The following is a 22,282-nucleotide window of genomic DNA, read 5'->3' as shown; positions in this document are numbered from 1 at the left end:
ATGCCATTCCTTGCGCAGAACAGAGGTACTATCGTGGAACCTCACGATAGTGTGATAACAAGGTTATGGTTTCTAGTTTTCTCAGTTCATTCTTAATGTAATTGTGACTCCTAATTAGGAAGTGTCTATCAAAGGCAGCAGATGTTTACATTAGGTAAAATATGTCTCTTCTTGTGGATGTCGAATGTAGAAAATTTCGCAGATATATGTGCAAGATTCAGCAGGCAGATATTAAGTTTTCATAAAATCCTTGTAATATATTGTTTCATCTCATTTAAAGTACACCTGTATAACTCCTTTTTTCAAATCTTGCATTAGCTGAGTTTTTTGAAAAAGGTCTTTAGTTTGCAATAGCGCCGTTTATGGTGCTGTATGTTCTGACGAACTCACGTTGCGATGTCGTACTAGAATTGCCGAAAAGTTCCTACCGAAGATAAGTCCAAGTTAGCTGCAATGTAAGTCAGCGGAACACGACTTGTTTGAAACTAATATAAAATGTTGATACTTGGAGGTAAAGTGCACGTGGTGGAATTCGTGATAAAAGCAAAGGTGTGAGTTCCATGATAGGTAAAGACGAACATCGGATTAGAACATTTAAAATCTCCAGCTAACATCTTAATAGAAGTATATGTGGAATAAATTAACAAACTTTTGGAAAACAGGGAAAAAGAAATAAACTGCTTGTAAATCATTTGAATTAGCAAATGGTTAATGCAGGAACCGACACCGATCACCGAGTCTTCTGATGAGATCATATGCGAGAATAAAGGCATAACATTTTCCAAGCCAGGTCCGAATATGAAATGCAAAGCGAACAAGGCACAATTTTACTTAAATCTAACATTATTGAGATTTCCAGTCAGGTGAATACAACCCGAAAGCTCTCATCCTGCTGCAGTCTCACTATTATTCTGTATCGAATACACAAGAGTCTGAATCATTTCTGCTCCGTGTGCTGTCCAAGATGGAGAGCGCCTCGAACTTAAAACTGCATGAGAGGTCCAACAGAAGAAATACGCGCCGACTGCTGTGATTGGCCAAATCCGGTAAAGCTATAGCGTTTCCATAAGAGATACCTGCCCTTCTGTGTTAGCAAAGACGTACCGTTCCACAGGACAGAGGCGGCTGTGACGGATCATGCGTGAGCGACAAGAGAATTACGCGTGGCACATGAGTGAGTGATTTATGAAAAGTGCTGTCTGCAAAATGGCCGCCTTTCATGCCGTCGTGCACTGGAAAATGTCGTCGTTGAGTGACTGAAGGAGGATTCAGGAAGACAAGGACGGACATTTTATTTTGTATAATGAATGACAGCCTGCACTACATGTGGGTAAATAGTAAGTTACCTGAATGACCCGCCAGGTTAGCCAAGAGCGCTAAAGCGCTGCTTCCTGAACTTGGGTAGCCGCGCCGGCGCCGGGCCGAATCCGCCTGGCGGATTAACGAGGAGGGCCAGTGTGCCAGCCAGCCTGGATGTAGTTTTTAGGCGGTTTTCCACACCCCACTAGGTGAATCCCGTGATTGTCCGCACGTCCCGCCTCAGTTACACAGACGTTTGAAACACATTCACACTATTTCATGCTTTACACTAGACGCAGACATCTGGTGTGCACTGATTCCGTCTCGGGGTATCGGGTCGCAGCAGGAAGGGCATCCTTCACATTAAATCCGATTTTAATCACGTCGACACTGCGAAACCTATGGGACAAAGGCACAATCAAAAGAAGAAGAAGAAAAAGTTCTTATGATGTTTGAATATAGCAATATTTCCTCTGTCATGGTGATGAAATATCTAGAGGTAAACCGAAATAAAATGGACATGTGAGGTCAAGTTGCAAAGTAGCAGGGAAGACGAATGTTCAGTTACAGTTCTTTAGAAGAGTTTTAAGGAAGTAGCGCTTTTATGAGGGAAACCGCGTACAGAACACTGATGCGACCCATTGATGAGGGCTACTAGATTGACTGGGATCACAAGGCAGGAATAAAGATTGGGGTTTAGCGTCGCATCGACAGCGAAGTCATTATAGACAGAGCACCAGGTCAGATTGGTTCAAGGACGAGTGAGGAAATCGGCTGTCTTTTCAATGGAACCACCCTGGCATTTGCCTGTGGTGTTTTCGGGGAATCATGTAAAACCTAAATCAGGATTCCGGACGCGGATTTGAACCGTCGTCCGCCAGAATGCGAGTCTAAGTTGCTAATCTGGTATCCCCAACAAGGTGCAATTAATGGGAGGCAAGAGGGCAATTCAGAATCCTGCTGCTCTGGAAAAGAAAACTGAAAATCTGTTAGATGACAATCAGTTTGGCTTTAGGACAGGGGATACAATTCTAACGTTGCGGTTTATAATAGAAGCAAGGCTAAAGAAAAACCAATACACTTCATGTTTTTTATCGCCTATAGAAAGCGTTCGACAATAGTGCAAGATGTTCGAAATTCTGAGAGAAATAAGGCTAAGCTTTAGGGAAAGACGTTTAATATACAATACATACAAGAGCAAAGATGGAACAATAAGAGTACAAGACCAAGAACGAAGTGCTCGGATTAAAAAGCGTGTAAGACAGAGATGTAGCCTTTCGCCTTTCTTGTTCAGTTTATACATCGATGCAGCAACGACAGAAGTAAAACATAGGTTCAAGAGTGGAGTTCAAACTCATGGTGAAAGGATATTAGTGCTAAGATCCGTTAATGACAGTGCTATACTCGTACTCACTGAAAGTATAGAGGCCGCGCGGGATTAGCCGAGCGGTCTTGGGCGCTGCAGTCACGGACTGTGCGGCTGGTCCCGGCGGAGGTTCGAGTCCTCCCTCGGTCATGGGTGTGTGTGTTTGTCCTTAGGATAACTTAGGTTAAGTAGTGTGTAAGCTTAGAGACTGATGACCTTAGCAGTTAAGTCCCACAAGATTTCACACACACGTGAACATTTTTTTTTTTCAAAGTATAGAAGAATGACATGGTGTGTTGACTGGAACGAACATTGTAATGAGTACAGAATATGGACTGAGAGTAAATCGAAGAAAGACGAAAGTAATGAGAAGTAAGAGTAATGAGAACAACGAGAAACCTAACATAAGGATTGTTGATCACGAATCAGATGAAGTTAACGATTCTCCCACCTAGGCAGCAAAGTAGCCCATGACGGCCGGAGTAAGGAAGATATAAAAAGTAGACTAGCACGGGCAAAAAGGGTATTCATGCCCAAGTGAACTCTATTGGGGTCAAACATAGGCCTTAATTTGAAGAAGAAATTACTGAGAATGAAATTTCGGAGCATAGCAATGTATAGTAGTGAAACATGGACTATGGAAAACTGGAAAAGAAGAGAATCGAAGTATTTGAGAAAGTTGAAAGGTAAGGGGCCTGATAAAACAAAGAATGAGGAGGTTCTCCACAGAATACTCAAGGAAAGGAATATATGGGAAACACTGATCAGATAAAGGAACAGGATGGTGGGATATTTGTTAAGACATCACAAAATACACTACTGGCCATTAAACTTTCTACGCCAAGAAGAAATTTAGATGAGTAATGGGTATTCATTGGACAAATATTTTATACTAGAACTGACATGTGATTACATTATCACGCAATTTGGGTGCATAGATCCTGGGAAATCAGTACCCAGAACAACCACCTCTGGCCGTAATAACGGCCTCGATACGCCTGGGCATTAAGTCAGACAGAGCTTGGATGGCGTGTACAGGTACAGCTGCCCATGCAGCTTCAACACTATACCACAGTTCATCAAGAGTAGTGTTTGGCGTATTGTGACGAGCCAGTTGCTCGGCCACCATTGACCAGACATTTTCAGTTGGTGAGAGATCTGGAGAATGTGCTGGTCAGGGCAGCAGTTGAACATTTTCTGAATCCAGAAAGGCCCGTACAGGATCTGCAACATGCGGTCTCTCATTTTGCTGCTGAAGTGTAGGGTTTTGCAGGGATGGAATGAAGGGTAGATCAACGGGTCGTAACACATCTGAAATGTAACGTCCACTTTTCAAAGTGCGGTCAATGCGAACAAGAGGTGACCGAGACGTGTAACCAATGGCACCCCATACCATCACGCCATGTAACCACAGCCATGGTCTCCGAGCTGATAGTCCATGCTGCTGCAAATGTCGTCGAACTGTTCGTGCAGATGGTTGTTGTGTTGCGAACATCCACATCTGTTGACTCAGGGATCCAGAAGTGGCTGCACGATCCGTAACAGCCATGCGGTTAAGATGCCTGTCATCTCGACTGCTAGTGATACGAGGCTGTTGGGATCCAGCACGGCATTCCATATTACCCTCCTGAACCCACCGAATCGATATTCTGCTAAGAATCATTGGATCTCGACCAACGCGGGCAGCAATGTCCCGATACGATAAATCCTAATCGCAATAGGCTACAATCCGACCTTTATCAAAGTCGGAAACGTGATGGTACGCATTTCGCCTCCTTACACGAGGCATCACAACAACGTTTCACCAGATAACGCCGGCCAACTGCTGTCTGTGGATGAGAAATTGGTTGGAATGTTTCCTCGTGTCAGCACGTTGTAGGTGTCGCCACCGGCGCCAACCTTGTGTGAATGCTCTGAAAAGCTAATCATTTGCATATCACAGCATCTTCTTCCTTTCGGTTAAATTTCACGTCTGTAGCACCTCATATTTTTGGTGTAGCAATTTTAATGGCCAGTAGTGTAACTTCCATGGTACTAGAGGGAGCTGTAGAGAGTAAAAACTGTAGAAGAAGACTGAGATTGAAGTACATCCAGGAATGAGTTGAGGACATATGTTACAAGTGCTACTCTGAGATGAAGCGGTTGTTAAAGGAGAGATATTCGTGACGGGTCGCGTCAAGCCAGTGAAAAGACTGATGACTCAAAATTGTTGTTGGTCAGATCGCTACGAACGACAAACTGCACAGGATTCACTCCAGTGTAGCGAATGCAGAAATGTTGACTCGCTAGCGAATAGAGATGTTTGTGGAGCAACGGAGTACATATGGAATTTTCTCAATCACCGACTAGCTAACATCGATAAGACGAGCGCATGCTATCTGGACGCTCGGGTGCTGATACCGCGTGACAGCACATTAAACGCAATTACTGAACACAGTGCAGCTATTTGAATGATCGGACAGAAAGCCACTCGCATTACTGAGAACCGAAATGCTGTATTCAGGCCGGCCTGATTGGCCGTGCGATTCTAGGCGCTACTGTCTGGAACCGAGCGACCGCAACGTTCGCAGGTTCGAATCCTGCCTCGGGCATGGATTTGTGTGATGTCCTGAGCTTGGTTAGGTTTAATTAGTTCTAAGTTCTAGGCGACGGATGACCTGAGAAGTTAAGTCGCATAGTGCTCAGAGCCATTTGAAACGTTTTGCTGTATTCACGAAATATTTGGCCTGTATTTAAGGGGGCATATTACCCAATGCAAGGGGTCCCAATCACAAGGCAAGATTCTGCAACATATTAACATCGAGTTCGAGGGATACCTGCAAGTGCTCTTCAACATGCCTGTCTCTAGATAACTGACACAATTAGAAAGTAAAAACCACGGAAGAGTCTATCATATCTTCGTACATCTTTCATGAACGTGAAAGAGTTGTGTGTGGAGAAACAGAAGAAGGTATGCAAGGAAAAAATACGTCTCCTCTGTAATCGTGAAATTCCTTGTTATTGAGCTTCTGTTTTCTGGTATCGTAAATTACATCTGTGTGTATACATGACTCTTCTCCTTTTATTAAGCTGAAGGATCATTGTAACATGATCCTTGGACAAATAAAATACAGATAAAAATAAGACAATGTAGCGTACGTGTATCTTGATATTAAAGAAGATGCAGGAACAGTCACCAACAGTACAAGAATGTGGTGGAATTAAAAACGTGGATAGCTCATTCACCACCGTAAATCTACATTGCTACCATTGTAAATTAGCAACTGTCAACTTGAAATATGTGATGATACCTCCACAAAGACTGATGCAGCTGCTTGCGAGCAGGTACACAACAGTGGTAATTACTGTACACTGACGGCTCAAAGTTTAATTGCGCTGCTATAAGTGATGACGTAAACAAAACAAATATGCAATTTGATTATACGGACATCCCGCGGTGTCAAAGATGAAGAGAGTAGATATGGCGGTAACCTCGCAGCCACTGAAATACGTAGACATAGCTTCGACCACCATTACTGCGGCTAAGAAATCACTTAAACCTAATAGTAGTACATCTTATGTGCAGAGTACTTCGACACTGACGAGAAAGTTTTTGGAGACCGTGTACGAGGATGATAAGTCTTAATGATATTCCGAACAGTAAGAATTGAGACCGTCTAGCAAAGCGAGTGGCGTGTGAAGGACAAGTGGATGCCAATAGTATCCTCACATTCAACTTTATGTCACATTTATAACTAAAACTTACAGAAAAAATACTCTGAAGTTTGACAAACATTAAAGAAAACATGTGAAGACGTGCGGTTAGAAATCACGAAACGGCAATAGCACTTGACAAGTAAATATTTCAGAAATTTTTTATTACTTATCTCCATACATAAATGTAATGCTATAGGAAGATTTATTCAGAACACGTGCGATGAACAAGGTGAACGAAGAACTGGACCTGCGACGAGTAAGAAGATAAAAATCGTCTTATTTGGGCGAATGAAATTGTCAACGAAAATCATTGAATTCATAAAACCGATAGTGTGCTTGAATTATGAACCTCCCCTTGGTCTGCGAACGCTGTTGGTTCCCAGAGACATAAAATGTTTCAGAGCAGTGTGTCATTAATTAATACACAGTTATTCATATAATACTATGGCGGAGTGTGTACTGTGACACACGTATCATATAGTAATGAAACTGAATAATGTGATTGAATTACACTACCAAATAATGTACTATGTGATTAAATATGCAGTTAACATCAGCAAATGGGTATATATGTTTGTGTGTATGCTAATATAAGTAGACTGATCAGCGAGGACACTATGACACCCTATTTAATACCCCGTATGTCCGTCTTTGGCATGGATAACAGCAGCGACACATCGTGGCATGGAAGCAATGAGCCTTTGGTAGGTCGCTGGAGGGAACTGGCAACACAAATGTACACACAAGTCACCTAATTCCCATAAATTCCGGGGAGGGGGTGGTGAGCTTTCACTACGCATTCAGTCACATCCGAGATGCGTTCGATCACGTTCAGATCTGGCGAGTTGGACAGCCAGCACATCAAAAGGAACTAGCCACTGTGTTCCTCCAAACGCTCTGTAAGGCATCCAGATTTTACTGACCTTACATTAGCTTAATCCATAATGACAGGACGATACAGTATGAGATCCTCAGAAAATAATAATTTGATTATATCAGCAAAAGACAAATGCAGTTCATCTCATGTACTGAAAACTAACAAAACAGTATCTACCAATATGGACAATGGCATTGAACAAACAAGTTAAAGCGAAACGCATTTTTGAGATGAACCGAGCAGGTGGTTAATGATATCTTAAAACTCCCATTTAAGAAGAGAACAGCGAGTTTCGGTGCAGAAAGGGGTAAGGACAGAACAATACATTATTCCTTTTAACATAAATAAAGCCGGGACGGAGGGTAAGTGGCTGCACGTCATTAACAGAGCTACGCTGCGACACAACAAGAAAAATAAAAATTTATTCACCTCTAGCGAGACGGTGATTGGCTGAAGCCATACTGGACGACACAGACGAGATATGGTGGCGAGATCCCTATTATATAAAAGCATTTTGAGACCTAACATTTCTTTCTCTCTCTCTCGCCTCCCGACAGACCGCACAAGTGTGTGAAAATAAGTGAGGGCTTTGGGAGTTTTGCTTTCTACGAAGTGAGGATGATATGTTTCATGTATCGTGGCGACAGATTGCGAAGTGGTAGTTAATTATTCCTGCGGGGATTTTTGCGGGCAAAGAAATTGTGCACGTCAATCCAACCCATAGCAAGGGTGCAATAGCCATTATTTTGACCAGGGAAAGATTAACGTTCTACGGAATGCAGGAAAGTTGCGACTTAGTGAATTCAGTCAAGACCAGGATAGGGAATTTGCGTTTCAGATCTAGTACGGAGACAACGCCATTGTAGATGCCGCTTGGTAAATTACCATCGCGTATGATGCCACAGTAAATGTTGAGTATAGATTTTGCTCACTTCAACTTGCGTACGTTTGACCATTGAATATCAAAAGCTAGGATGCTAACCTACTCTCACATTCTGTACAAGAGAGATTTTTTTTATTGGTTCAAAAAGTAAATTTATTCTCCACCAACTCAGTGCATTGACCAGCTACGGCAACGTAGATTTAAATGAACTAGATTTAAATGAGCTGATGAGGATTTTTAATAATCGTTCTTTCTGGTGATAAAAAACTTTCTTGTGTAGAGATAAGGATTTAAATGATCGTCTTTTCAATTGTCCAAGAATTAAATATCTTATTATTGAGTGTCAGAAGTAATTAACATGATTTATGTATATCACAGCAACAGTTCATAAATTATATACACAAAAAAATGGAATAGCTGTTTTGTCTTTCTCTTTCTAGAATAGACCTCAAACTTTCACTTTTATTAATTCATGCATGCTAGGTACTTGACAGCAGAATTTCTAAGGGTTTCTCTTAGGATTCGCACCTGATATTAGCTGCCTTACAGGGCTAGGGTCATATTTATTTAGAATGTCTGTTTGACACCCTGGACTTGAGAAGACAGTTCAGATGTTTTGTCCATTTGTGCACTAAGTGGTAAGCTAAGTTTACACACATTAGTACACTCACTGTTCAGATACACAGCTCAGACATATGACAACTCCACCACACTCGTGGCCTTGTGTCATGGTGCATTGTCTTGTTGGAAAATGCACTGCCGTTGGGAAACATGATCGTCATGGAGAGGTGTATGTGGTCTGCAACTAGAATACGATACTCCTTGGCCATCATGGTGCCTTGCACTAGCTCAAATGGACCCACAGGCATCAACATAAATGTTCCCCAGAGCACAATGTAGCTGATGACGCCAGCTTGTCTCCATCCTGCAGTACAGATGTCAAGGAGCTGTTCCCTTAGAAGACGACGGATTCGTGCCCTCCCATTGGCATATCGGGGCTCATCAGACTATGCGACTCTCTTTCACTGCGCCAACATCAAGTGCCAATGGTCACGTGCCCACTTCAGTCGTAGTTGCCAGTGACGTGGTGTTAATATGTGGACATGCATGGGTCGTTGGCTTTGGTGGTCCATCGTTTGGAGTGCTTGGTGCACTGTGTGTTCAGACACACTTGCACCCTGTCTAACACTCAAGTCTGATATTAGTTCCGGCACAGTTCTTCGCCTGTTCTGTTCTGTTTCACCAGTCTGCCTAGCCTACGACGTCCCTCTTCTGTAATGAGGGATGCCCGGACGTGGTTTCACCTTTTTTTCACAACGTGCTGAAGACTCAGATAGATTGCGCACCTTCCCCATTCTAAATACGGGCAACACGCTCACTGACACTACATGCACCATGCATGTCTCTGACTAGCAATCATTCCTCGCCAGGCAACGCTGCGGTTGCGTGGGCCGGTTTATATCGTCAGTAAGTCAGTGGTCATAATGTCCTGGCTGATCAGTGTATCTACAAGTAAGTGTGTTTGTGTAGGTGTGTGCGAAGTTTTTAGATAAGGGTGCTGTAAATAATTTGGGTGGCTGTATGGGCTTGGTTCCAGTATCTAATAAATATTGAATTGAAGATTAGTAACTGAATCAAAAGGAAGCTAGTAAACAGTATTTATTTTTTTTGTTTTTGAAGATCCTCTTTCGGACGTTGCCACGTTACTATCCATGGCACCTATATTATATCATTCTGAACATTTATTTTACTATGTATGGCGTTAATTAATCAAGTACAGTTGGAAAAGAATAAGGAAGTACATTGCCGTGGTTTACTCTGAGGGATCATTTTGGCATTCGTCGTAATCTCCGCTACGTTTTGGAAAGCTTATTATTAGGTTAAACGAGCCAGAAACGTCGACCAAAACGTCAGAAGAGATTCACTGTGCACAAGTTAGCTACTTCAATATCTGCAGTGTTTGAATGGGTGCTTTCGAACCTTTCTGCACTCACTAATTAAATTAAATGGTCCATAAGATGAGCCTTCAGTTGCTTGACTGTAGCTCATCCTTGTCTAGCAAGACTTCCAACCCTAGCAACCTACAGAAGCCAATGAGCTGTTCATTGAAGCAGGAAATTTTCGTAACGAGTCCATTAAGCTTCCCATACTTCATACTGTTTCAGACTATGTTACTTGTAAAGTGTACCCTGTTTATAAACTGAAAAAATATTCGTAATATACATATCCCTCTTGTATTTGTCGCACACGTGTCATGGAAAGTCTTTCCGGTTTGTGGAGAACAGATTAAACAGATAATGAAACATCTGAAAGCTATTGCGGGAGAAAATATGAAGCTCTTCACACGCATTTGAAGAGTGTTACTACAGCACTGGTGTTCCACTGAACTGTCACACGATAAGCATCGCAGCTGCACTCAGCTTGCATCGTCTCCTCATCACTGGCGACTTAGGTGTGAGGGCGACACGAGAGTAGACGATTTGAGAGTGACAGGCGGCGATTCGCACGGCCGAACCGGTCGAGTGGCACCGTTGGCAACATTTATCGGACGAAATGAGGTGGAACAACTTTGGATGGGTAGAGTCAGGTCGACCTTCGAAACTGGTCAGGTAGATTAATAATCATCGCGGTCTTGGGCGCCGTGCCACTGTTCGGGCGCCTCCTCCCCTCGTAGGTTCGAGTCCTCCCTTGGGCATGGGTGTGTGTGTTGTCCTTAGCATAAGATAGTTTAAGGTAGATTCAGTGGTGTGTAAGCCTAGGGACCTATGACCTCAGCGGATTGGTCCCACAGGAACTTACCACGAAGTTCCGAAAAATCATCGGCCTATTATCCGTAAATTGTGACTACAGTTTTCGTACACAATTCAGATAGCAGTATGCTGAGCCAGAGACGGATATGGTTTATAGTTCGCGTCGAGAATTGATATTAAACACTTGAATTATTGGGACCTGGACTCACACTATGAAACGTCCCCTTAGAAAATTTAATGATTTACTGTGCTGCAAAAACCTCTTACGTTATTTGATTTTCAAACAGCTGAGCAAAACTGAACGTGCTCAGACATTTCTCTCTTTACGTATTCTGATCATCAATAAACTAACACAGAATATTTTTAGCGCAACGCAATCTGACTTTCAATAATCCCTACAAAAGAATAGCCCTGACTAACAATAACCTATACCTTTCATGAATCACTTACCTCACAAAAATCTTCGTTTCTCGAACTACTGCAATACAGCGAGCGCCAATACTGCCAGCTAAATAAAAGATTCTAACTCCTGAGGTCACTAACTACTGATAGGCATAGTTAGCAAATGAAAGTTTTTGATAGAGAACCACCAATGTATTTACCTTTATAGTGTTCAAAAGTTATAATATATACATCAGTTCATGACGTTGAGTCTTACAAATTTACTCTCTCTGATGGATACACGTCCAGATCATCCGCTCTCAAAACTCCGCCATCTCACTCCCCACATCCACCACTGCTGGCGGCTCACCTCCAACTGCGCAACGCTACGCGCTGTTCACATCCAACTGCCCAACACTACAATAGCGACTATTCCAACAATGCCAACCAACCACAGACAGCACATAGCATGGTCAGTGATTTTCATACAGAGCGCTACGTGGCGTTACCAACATATAAACCTAAACAGCCTGCTTACAACACTTAGCACCGTTCCTGAAGGCACTGTGAGCAGAATTCTTTATCAAACTTTCGTGTTCGTGAGTCGAAAGGCGCTTGTGGAATACTGACAGTCCGTTTCAGCAGACTGTTGTCCTCATAGTCATGTCTCGGTTTAACTCACGAAGTCATAACCTACTATTCTGATTTTGTGGGAAACCAAAACTTGTGGGCATCTATTAATCATTAGTGTAAAGGGTGTATTTGAATGAGGCAGTATCTGGGTAACTGGTGATATACACGGTCCAGTCACATCTACGTCACCACTGCCTGTGTTCCACTTCAACGTGCAATAACGACCCACTAATGGGAAATGGAAGCACTACCAGTTGATGGTATATGAAGCGTGTTTGGGGGATGCAGAAAACAGCGCAGTCGTAGTCATAATTCGGAAATGGAGCGATTTACCTTACCTCCAAAAGAGCATAATCATTGACTTTCAGGGCAAGAGCAGAAGCAAATCTTAAACGTCTAAGTCTGTAAGCTATTCACATGCCTTCGTGGTTATAGAGTGTATGACAAAATGTTATGCAAAACCGACGCAAAGGCAGCTGCGGTGTACCAGGGGCCAAAGATGACAGGGGTGAACGGCGGCTGAAGGAATGTGTACTGGCGAATAGACGTACCACTGTTGAGCAACTTGGCTGGTTCAAATGGCTCTGAGCACTATGGGACTCAACTTCTGAGGTCATTAGTCCCCTAGAACTTAGAACTACTTAAACCTAACTAACCTAAGGACATCATACACATCCATGCCCGAGGCAGGATTCGAACCTGCGATCGTAGCGGTCACGCGGTTCCAGACTGCAGCGCCTAGAACCGCAAGGTCACTTCGGCCGGCTGTTGAGCAACTGACCGCCCAAATGGCCGAAGGGGCTACGAACAGTGTCTCCTCAACGACCGTTAAGCGAACGTTGCTGCATACGGACCCCTGCAGCAGAAGACTGTTCATCAGCGACGAAGTCTGAATTTACACAATAGTACCGCAACTGGACGTCCACTGCGCAGCGACAGGTTGCCTTATGTACCAATAACGTGAAACGTCTGAAAGCAAACACGCTGCAACAATGAAACTTCCTGGCAGATTAAAACTGTGTGCCGGACCGAGACTCGAACTCTGGACTTTTGCCTAACGCGGCCAAGTGCTCTACCAACTGAGCCACCCAAACACGACTCACACCCCGTCCTCACAGCTTTCACTTGTGCCAGGAAGTTTCATATCAGCGCACACTCCACTGCAGAGTGAAAATCTCATTCTGGAAACGCAGCAACAATCGTCGGAACTGTCTATGCCGGAGGATGGATCGTTATGGCCTGGAGTATGTTTTCATGGGATTCCGTGGGTAACCTCGTCATTCTGGAGGGCGCAGTGTGTTAACACAGGTCTGCAAATGTCCTTGGGGATCGTGTCCACTCCCTACATCCAATTTGTTTCTCATCGACATGATGGCATCTTCCAGCAACGTGTCACATTGCTCGCAGCGTACGTGCGTGGTTCAAAGAGCACCAGGGAGAGTTTACCGTACTCCAATGACCACCTAACTACCGGTAATGAAACCCAGTCGAGAATCTGTTGGACCACACCGATTGGGCTGTTTGCGCCATGGATCCTCAACGGAGAAACAAAGCAGAGCCGGCAACGGCTTTAGAGTCGGCATTGCTAAGTATCCCTCTCTGTACCTTCCAGTTCCTCATTACTCTCATTCTGCACGTCTCGCAGCGGTTCGAGCGGGAAAAGGTGGTTATTCAGGCTGTTGACACGTGATCGCATTAAAGCGCCTGGACAGCGTATATTTTACGTAACACAGCAGTAGGCCCCGTGTGGAGTTGCAGAGTTTCTCTGGTTGACGCTTCTGATTTTCCAACTGCCAGTACAATAGTGGACGGCTCAACTTTATCACAGCTTTCAAACTCGCAGAGCATCGGGATTCTGTACTAACAAAATAACTGTGAGAATTGTTGGACTTAACGTCTGAGGTCTTCAGTCCCCTCGAACTTAGAACTACTGAAACCTAACTAACCTAAGGACCTCACACACATCCATTCCCGAGGCAAGACTCGTACCTGCGACCGTAGCGGTAGCGCGGTTCCAGACTGTAGCGCCTAGAACCGCTCGATCGCCTCGGCCGGCTCAGTATTAACAGGAACAATTCAGGACGAAGGATGGCCAGCTCCATCTTTTAACCTAATTCCTTAGGCGAATGTTCAGGGGCCGGCCGCTGGTGGCCGAGCGGTTCTAGGCGCTTCAGTCTGGAACCGCGCGACCGCTACGGTCGTAGGTTCGAATCCTGCCTCGGGCATGGATGTGTGTGATGTCTTTAGGTTAGTTAGGTTTAAGTAGTTCTAAGTTCTAGGGGACAGATGACCTCAGATGCTAACTCCCACAGTGCTCAGAGCCATTTGAACCATTCGAATGTTCGGGATGCTGTCAGTAGGGGTGTTTCAACGTCCAGTCATGTTTTTCGAGTCCCATCCTGTGCTGGGAGAAAATCTGTAAGAAAGACGGCACCTACTTCCTGCGCAGCTTATAGATATCAACTTAAAAACGCTGAATGTGCTGCCTTTCAGTTCGGTTTTCTTGCCTTCCGTAATGACGTGCTATGCCAAAGGCAATACTTTTTCCGAAATTTTTTTTCTATTCAGTATCACGTGTCCCACATGTTGGCTCATTTGCATTACACGTGACACGCGACCTTTTTGAGCTGTCTCTTTGATGTGGGACCTTTTCTCCATTAGCGTGGACACTATATATACACAAGAGAGGTGGACTAAGTGAAAGTTCCTTCAGTGTGAAAATCGTGAGCCATATCCATCAACTTATCTCCGTAACTCTCTCATAGATACTGATCATCCTTTTCTCTTACTGATACAATATCCACCCAACTAGCTATTCATTTACAAAGATACGCTAACTTTTACTCTATTTTTTTTTAAAATAATAATGTTCTAATCTGGTTTTCACATGCATCTGCTTTGGAAGACGCAGCAGGCGTACCATACACCCCCACAGACCGCTGAAGTATCTGCAACGATGATGAATAACACACTTCCGTACAGCTGGAAGGAATTCAGATGTGCGTTAAACGTGTGGACAACTGACGCGTAAACGGCAACTGTAGGAACTTTTGAAGCAGTGCATTGCCAGAGAGTTTGGTCCAAACACTTCATCCGCCAGTTTGTTTTTCCTCCTACCGCAAAGTGACTCTACTTTTAGATAGGCACGCAGAGTACCTGCGATCTGGACAGGAGGTCGCCCGCGGCGCAGAAACGTTTTACCTCGTTCACGAGACGAGTTCTCCACTGAGTGGCTCATCCGAGAGAGCGTAGAATGCGTGACTGATGCGTGCTTATTGTCAGAAGGGACTGGCGCATCTCACACAGTGCTAACTACAACAGTAAGTACGGCGGAGGTTCTAGAAAATGACACTCAGCGTCCCGGCATCTGACAACTTGCAGACAATGGCACGTCACTCTTTGATACCATGTCTTCCCTGAAGTCGAAAAACGTATCGTACAGTTACAGTGAGTTTTAGCTACTGGCACGGTTTTTAAGTTCGTTAGTTTCATGTTCAAGAAATCAGAATCATGCGAAACGCTAAGACGCGAAACTTTCAATTTCGTAACAGTTGCATACCTTTCTCTCTGAAGTATACATATTGAGTCTACAGACGTTTGTAACTGGCTAGTTACAAAGCCACCAAAAATGATTAGTTACCTCTACTGAATAAATCCTATAAGACATGAAATAATTCTCAAATACAAACAACTAGTCCTGTATGTCAGATTTATATTTAATGTCAGATTGTCATTTGTACTTCCCACCTTCACCTTAAAAATAGGATTTACTAGAGCGTGATACAAATCACGTTATAGGTGTAGTTACTCTTGCATATGGTTCGGAATCACGGATAATAATGAAACAAGAGAAATCAGGTATACAGGCAGCAGAGATGAAGCTCATGAGATATGTAACAAAAAGACAAAATAAGGAATGAAACAGTAAGCTCAGATTTGAAGATCTCTTCAGTTAAGGTGAAGATATAAGAGAATAGAATGATGTGGAAGGATCATGTAGATAGACTGATAGGAAGTAAGTGGCAAAAAAAAAAAATGGCGGTCGATGGGACCTCGTAGGAAGGAAACAAAGATGATGAGATTATACCTCTGAACCTTAACCTAGTATCTGACTTTCCTAAAGTTTGTTTTCTGTTACCTTTATACTTTACCTTGCTCTGGATGGTTGTTGCCAGGTATTTTACGACAGTTATTGTTTTCATTGGTCTGTCGCCAGTGCTGTAATCCAGAAGTAGTGGGCTTCTTAGACTAATCATCCACAGTGCATTAGTACAAGTAATAAAAAAGGTTAAATACACTGAAACTTGTAAAGATCAAAGACTTCAAGAGAGTTATCACGAATATTCATCATAGAATCGATTCACAGTATATTTTAACAAATGTACAATTATTGCACACTTTCGTTGGTGGGCACCCTCGTCGACGTTTATGCCCTTTCCTCATGTTTCTTGAAGCAAGTTCTGGTAGCTGTGTTTGATACAGTGGGATGGTTTTGCATCAGCTGAGAACCCACAAATCAGGTACGTAAAATGTCAATTTCTTTTATTTAAAAAAATCTGTAACTAATCTGCGACCTGCCGATGAACTGTGTAAACATCTTCATGAATGGGTAAACATCACTTTTCCTCTAGCTGGTTCCACATGTTAACGATTGTTAACGAAATGACTGCTTGTAATCAGTGCAGTTATTACGCAGGCAAGCCCCTCCCAGTATTGTAAGTTGTACGTTCTACTGTTAGTGGAACATTTATTTCTCTTGCACTGAATTTCCCAAATTTTTAGTTTGTTATCGATTTTTTACATGTATTTAGTGACGAAATTTGGAAAAACTTGTACTTACCGTTTCCTTATGGTCCATTTGTGCATAGTCTCGTACATATTAAGCACCACACAACTTCCTGTGCACTATATATATCTAGAATAACTTACATAAACAAACAGTACCTAAGATCATTTTAGATGTAGTTGACAAGGGTAGTGTTACGGGTTTCCACCCAGTGTGATACGCTTTTGTACAGAGGGAACTTTTCTTAACAATGTGGGTGGATCATAATTTGCTTATACCAGTTTTTCAATGGTGCTTATTTCGATGTGTTACTATTTTTATTTAAGTATACAGTCAAAAAATCTGAACAGATTCACTAATTCACTTTCAACTATGTCGTCTGACATTTTGTCTTCATTTTTCTGTATTGTGAGTATATCTAAAATTCCTCTGAGGAATCCATTTTATTCCCCTTAATTAGTCGGGCGGTACTTTGACTTTTTGCTCTACTTTCAAATGTTTTTTGACTTTTTGCTCTACTTTCAAATGTTTTTTATTCCAGTCTTTGATCACAATATGAATTCTTTAGACGATGACCGGTTTCAGTCCGTAATGACCATCCTCAGATCTTTTTTACACCATGTCCTAAAGTGATAAGGCCATAATGGACATGGTGTAAAAAAAGATCTGAGGATGGTCATTACGTACTGAAACCGGTCATACTCTAAAGAATTCATATTGTGACCAAAGACTAGAATAAAAACATTTGACAGTATTGGATCACTGTTTGTATATGCGACCATGTCGGTTGCTCTAATTTTCCAAATCAGTATCCTGCATTGTGTATGTGTGCAGCTATTGTATCCGTTGTGAGTGTAGGCTTTAATGTGCTATGTGTACCTAATGGTGCTGATATTTCGGCCTGTTTGTCGTAGGTAGTACATGAAGCATTCCTGGAATATTGCTTTGTATATTCCAGAGTCTGAGGATGGGTCATGATTACACTTTATATTATAAATTAGTTTTTGTTGTGGTTTATTTGATGTACAAAATACAACTTTTAATTTGCGATATTTGAAAATATTCTCAAGCTTCTGTGCTCGATTGTCAATGTATGGGATGTTAGACATTCATTTGTTATTGACTGTTTATTCTGTGATGCACTTTGTGTTTGGGTCTTTCTACACTTTGTCTAGAAATGTGTCAACCATGGAAGCAGTATAATGATTGGCAAGTGCAATCCGTTTAACTATATCTATTTCTTGCTGCACTGTTTCATGGTTCAAAGGTATTTTAGCTGCCCTATGTAGCAATGACCTGTATGGTGCCTGCTGATGTATGTTCAGGTGACATGAAGTTGTGGTGTCGGTCAATATATTTTTCCGATAAATTCTGAAAGTGTATGTATTGTTGTTTCTTGAATATTTAGGTCCAGGTAACTGATGCTTTTGTCTTGTTCACGATCCACTGAAATTTCAACCCCAGCTACGCACAGCACATTAAAGTCTACAGACACAACAGACACACAACATCAGCAATAGCCACGCACATACGTAATACTGGACACCCACTTGGAAAAGTGAAGCAAAATGTCAAACTAATGCACCGACTAAATAAAGGGCATGACAAGGATCTGTTGGAGATATATTCACAGTATAGAAAATATGTAGACAAAAGATGAAACGAAACAGTTGAAAGTTAATCAGTGAATTTCTTCAGATGTTTTTTTACAATATACTTTGTTAAAAACAGTAACACGCAGAAATAAGCACCACTGGAAAATAGGTATAAGTAAATTATGATGGATATTGTTAAGATAAATACCGTCTGTACAAAGGCATATCACACTCTGTGGAAGACATGTAATATAACCTTTGTCAACTACATCTTTTTAACTGTCCGTTTATGTGAGTTATTCTCAATATATACTGTGCACTGGAAGCTGTGTGTTCTCTTTAACATTTGTGAGACTCTGCATAAATGGGCCATAATTAAACTATAACTACAAGTTCTTCCAAATTTCGCCATTGACTATATAAAAAAAAACATAACTAACTGAAAATTCCACAGTTTTTTTGCATATTGCAGTCAACAAAATGAAGCAGAACGTCACATATCGAAAACATTACGTGAAAATGGCATAGTACAAAGAGAAAACACACTTGAAAATGGTAATCATTTCCCGAAATGCGTTGTGTACAATAGGAATCAATCCTGACTGGTAGCAGAGAATTTACGTACAAACAAACCCATTGTTTTCACAGTCGCAGGCTTTCGCAAAGCCATTTATAATTAACAAAATTAGGATTGATTGTACACACTGGCTTAATAACTGTTGCTCCAGTAAAGCGAAATACACTATGTGATCAAAAGTATCGGGATACCTGGCTGACAATGACTTACAAGTTCGTGGTGCCCTCCATCGGTAATGCTGGAATTCAGTACGGTGTTGGCCCACCCTTAGCCTTGATGCCAGCCTCCAGTATCACAAGCATACGTTCAGTCAGGTGCTGGAAGGTGTCTTTGGGAATGGCAGCCCATTCTCCAGGTTGTGCTGCACTGAAGAGAGGAGTCGATATCGGTTGGTGCGGCTTAGCACGAAGTCGGCCTTCCAAACCATCCCAAAGGTGTTCTGTAGGATTCAGGTCAGGACCCTGTGCAGGCCAGTCCATTACAGGGATGTTATGGTCGTGTAACCACTCCGCCACCGACCGTGCATTATGAAAAGGTGCTCGATCGTGTTGAATGATGCAATCGCCATCCCCGAACTGCTCTTCAACAGTGGGAAGCAAGAAGATGCTTAAAACATTAGTGTAGGCCTGTGCTGTGATAGTGCCACGTAAAACAACAAGGGGTGCAAGCCCCTTCCATAAAAAAGACGACCACACCATAACACCTACGTATTTTACTGTTGGCACTAGACACGCTGGCACATGACGTTCACGGGACATTTGCCATACCAACACCCTGCCATCGGATCGCCACATTAAGTACCGTGATTCGCCACGCAACGCAGCTGTTTTCCACTGTTCAGTAGTACAACGCCTGCGCGCAGGAGAGCTTCTGTGAAGTTTGGAAGGTAGGAGACGAGGTATTGGCGGAAGTAAAGCTGTGAGGACGTGTCGTGAGTCGTGCTTGGGTAGCTCAGATGGTAGAGCACTTGCCTTTATAAGGCAAAGGTCCCAAGTTCGAGTCTCGGTCCGGCACACAGTTTTGATCTGCCAGGATGTTTCATATCAGCGCACACTCCACTGCAGAGTGAAAATCTCATTCTACCCATTTCCTACTGGAATGAGTGTATTTTAAACGCACATTTTACTTTCTATGACTTATATAATGGTTGTGCTGAAAATTGCTTTAAATTATATCTAAATTGCAAAGACCTTCTTTTGCGAACAACTTAGGCTAAGGACAACACAGACACCCATGCCCGAAGGAAGACTTGAATCTCCGATGGGAGGAGCCACACGAACCATGGAAAGGTGCCCTAGACAGCGTGGCTACTCAGCACGGCAATAAAAAAAAAAAGAAATGGACACTCCACGTACCGGATTTTCACAAGTTCAGGTGATACAAAACCGGTTCAGTGTATTTAAAGCAGATATCAGAATCAGATTTATGAAACATGAGGGAAAGGTAAGTGTGCTCTTCAGTGAATCTCCGCAGAGTATTGGTATATTGTTTGAAAGATGTTGTGAATTGACACTATGAAAAATATTTATAATCACTATGTTCGAACCTTTGATCTTTACAGATTCAGTGAATTTATCATTACTTATTAGGTAGAGTGAAAGGTATTACGTATTCAGGCGCAGAAATCCACCACTGATGTATTACACTAATGGCAACAAATAGTTGCAAATAGTAACTATCTGGGATTACCCATCAGAAACGAGTGCAATGATCACATAAAACTAATATTGGGAAAAGTAGACGCGTGGCTGGGATACGAAGGAAGACTCTATGGGAAATGTAATTCATCCACGATAGTGGTGCCTTACAAAACACTTGTTCGACCGATCCGTGAGTATTATTCATTATACATAAAATTTCGCGTGGAGGCTCCGCAGTATGTTAGTAACCTTATTTTTATAATTGTTGCTTTAGATCATTTAAAAATGGATACTAGATATAAGAAACTGGTCTTTGAAATAAATGGATTATACTGTGTAAATGAGACTGTATAATGCATTAGTAGACCCTGTAGTGCAATACAGTGAAGGAGATACAATCTCAAGGCCTCCACAGGTGCATAAAAGGAAAAATTACTTCTTAAAGACCGTGTTCGAAAGACGACTATTGTCGTGACAGAGTCTTGGTAGTATGGGTCTAAGTGGTTTGTAAGCAATAGACACGCCCATTCTTCTTAGCTTCACGTTCACTGACGGCCAGTTCCAATGATTATGTACGGACTCTTCATCACTTGTTCATTCATCGTATAATAAGGACTGAAAAACTCAATTTGAGAACCAGAAACTCTTAATTTGACATTTTTTAATTTTTTAAATAAATTGAAATTATTGGACTTTCAAGCAAATTTTCTTTGTGTGCTCGGCAGTACTATAGATACGCTACATGCTTCCTGATTCCAAAAATGTGCAATATAGCATTCAAAATTCCTGTTATTAGTTAGGTTTTTCATTGTTATATTATTTTTTTGTTTCTTAATGTTTTTGATTGCTGTAACTACTAATGTCTCAAAACAGAACAATTCTTACTGACCATATAACACGTAATAGCACGTCATTTAGAAGTACTGTAAAGCCAGCTCCCACTTCCTTGTCACAGATAGCATCGTTTGAGTCCACGACGCAGGCTAGCACCACTTCACACATGTGGCTCGTAATATCGACCCATCAGTACAATTTACGCTGGCGTCCTGCATACTGCTGAGCTGTCTACGGCAAGATAAAACATTGAAGGCTCCATTATAGCCATCTGTCGACGTTCCATGTTAATGTGGTATTTTAAAGCAACAAAAAATGGTTCAAATGGCTCTAAGCACTATGAGACTTAACATTTGAGGTCATTGCCGGCCTCTGGTGGCCAAGCGGTGCTAGGCACTTCAGTCTGGAACCGCGCGACCGCTACGGTAGCAGGCTCGAATCCTGCCTCGGGCGTGGATGTGTGATGTCCTTAGGTTAGTTAGGTTTAAGTAGCTCTAAGTTCTAGGGGACTGATGACCTCAGTTGTTAAGTCCCATAGTGCTCAGAGCCATTTGAACCATTTTTTGAAGTCACCAGTCCCCTAGACTTAGAACTACTTAACCCTAACTAACCTAAGAACATCACACACATCCATCCCCGTGGCAGGATTCAAACCTGCGACGGTAGCAGCCGTGTAGTTCCGGACTGAAGCACCTGGAATCGTTCGACCACAGGGACCGGCTTCAAGCAATAAATTACCATAATTATACGGGAGTCAGGTATTTAAATATGTTTATTCCGCTTCCTACCACTTACAGGTGTTCTGTGCTTCCAGTCAGTTTTATCTTTTAGGGCGCTATGTGAGTACCCAGCTTTCATCGATTTATCACGCTTTATTTCATCGATTTATCACGCTTTAAGGTCTTACACGTCTATTTTCGAACTACTGTAATTACCTAATGTTTTAATTTTTGTACCGATCGCAT

General features: G+C 42.3%; 1 protein-coding gene across 1 annotated transcript in view; it reads left to right on the top strand.

The window, feature by feature from the left end:
• Positions 1-22,282, top strand: part of LOC126354557 (homeobox protein Nkx-3.2-like) — a 115,569-nt gene that overhangs the window by 31,630 nt on the left and 61,657 nt on the right. The window lies entirely within an intron of this gene.

This window comes from Schistocerca gregaria, chromosome 3, assembly GCF_023897955.1.
Source record: "Schistocerca gregaria isolate iqSchGreg1 chromosome 3, iqSchGreg1.2, whole genome shotgun sequence".
Lineage (NCBI taxonomy): Eukaryota > Metazoa > Arthropoda > Insecta > Orthoptera > Acrididae > Schistocerca > Schistocerca gregaria.
This window is presented reverse-complemented; position numbering and strand designations above follow the sequence as displayed.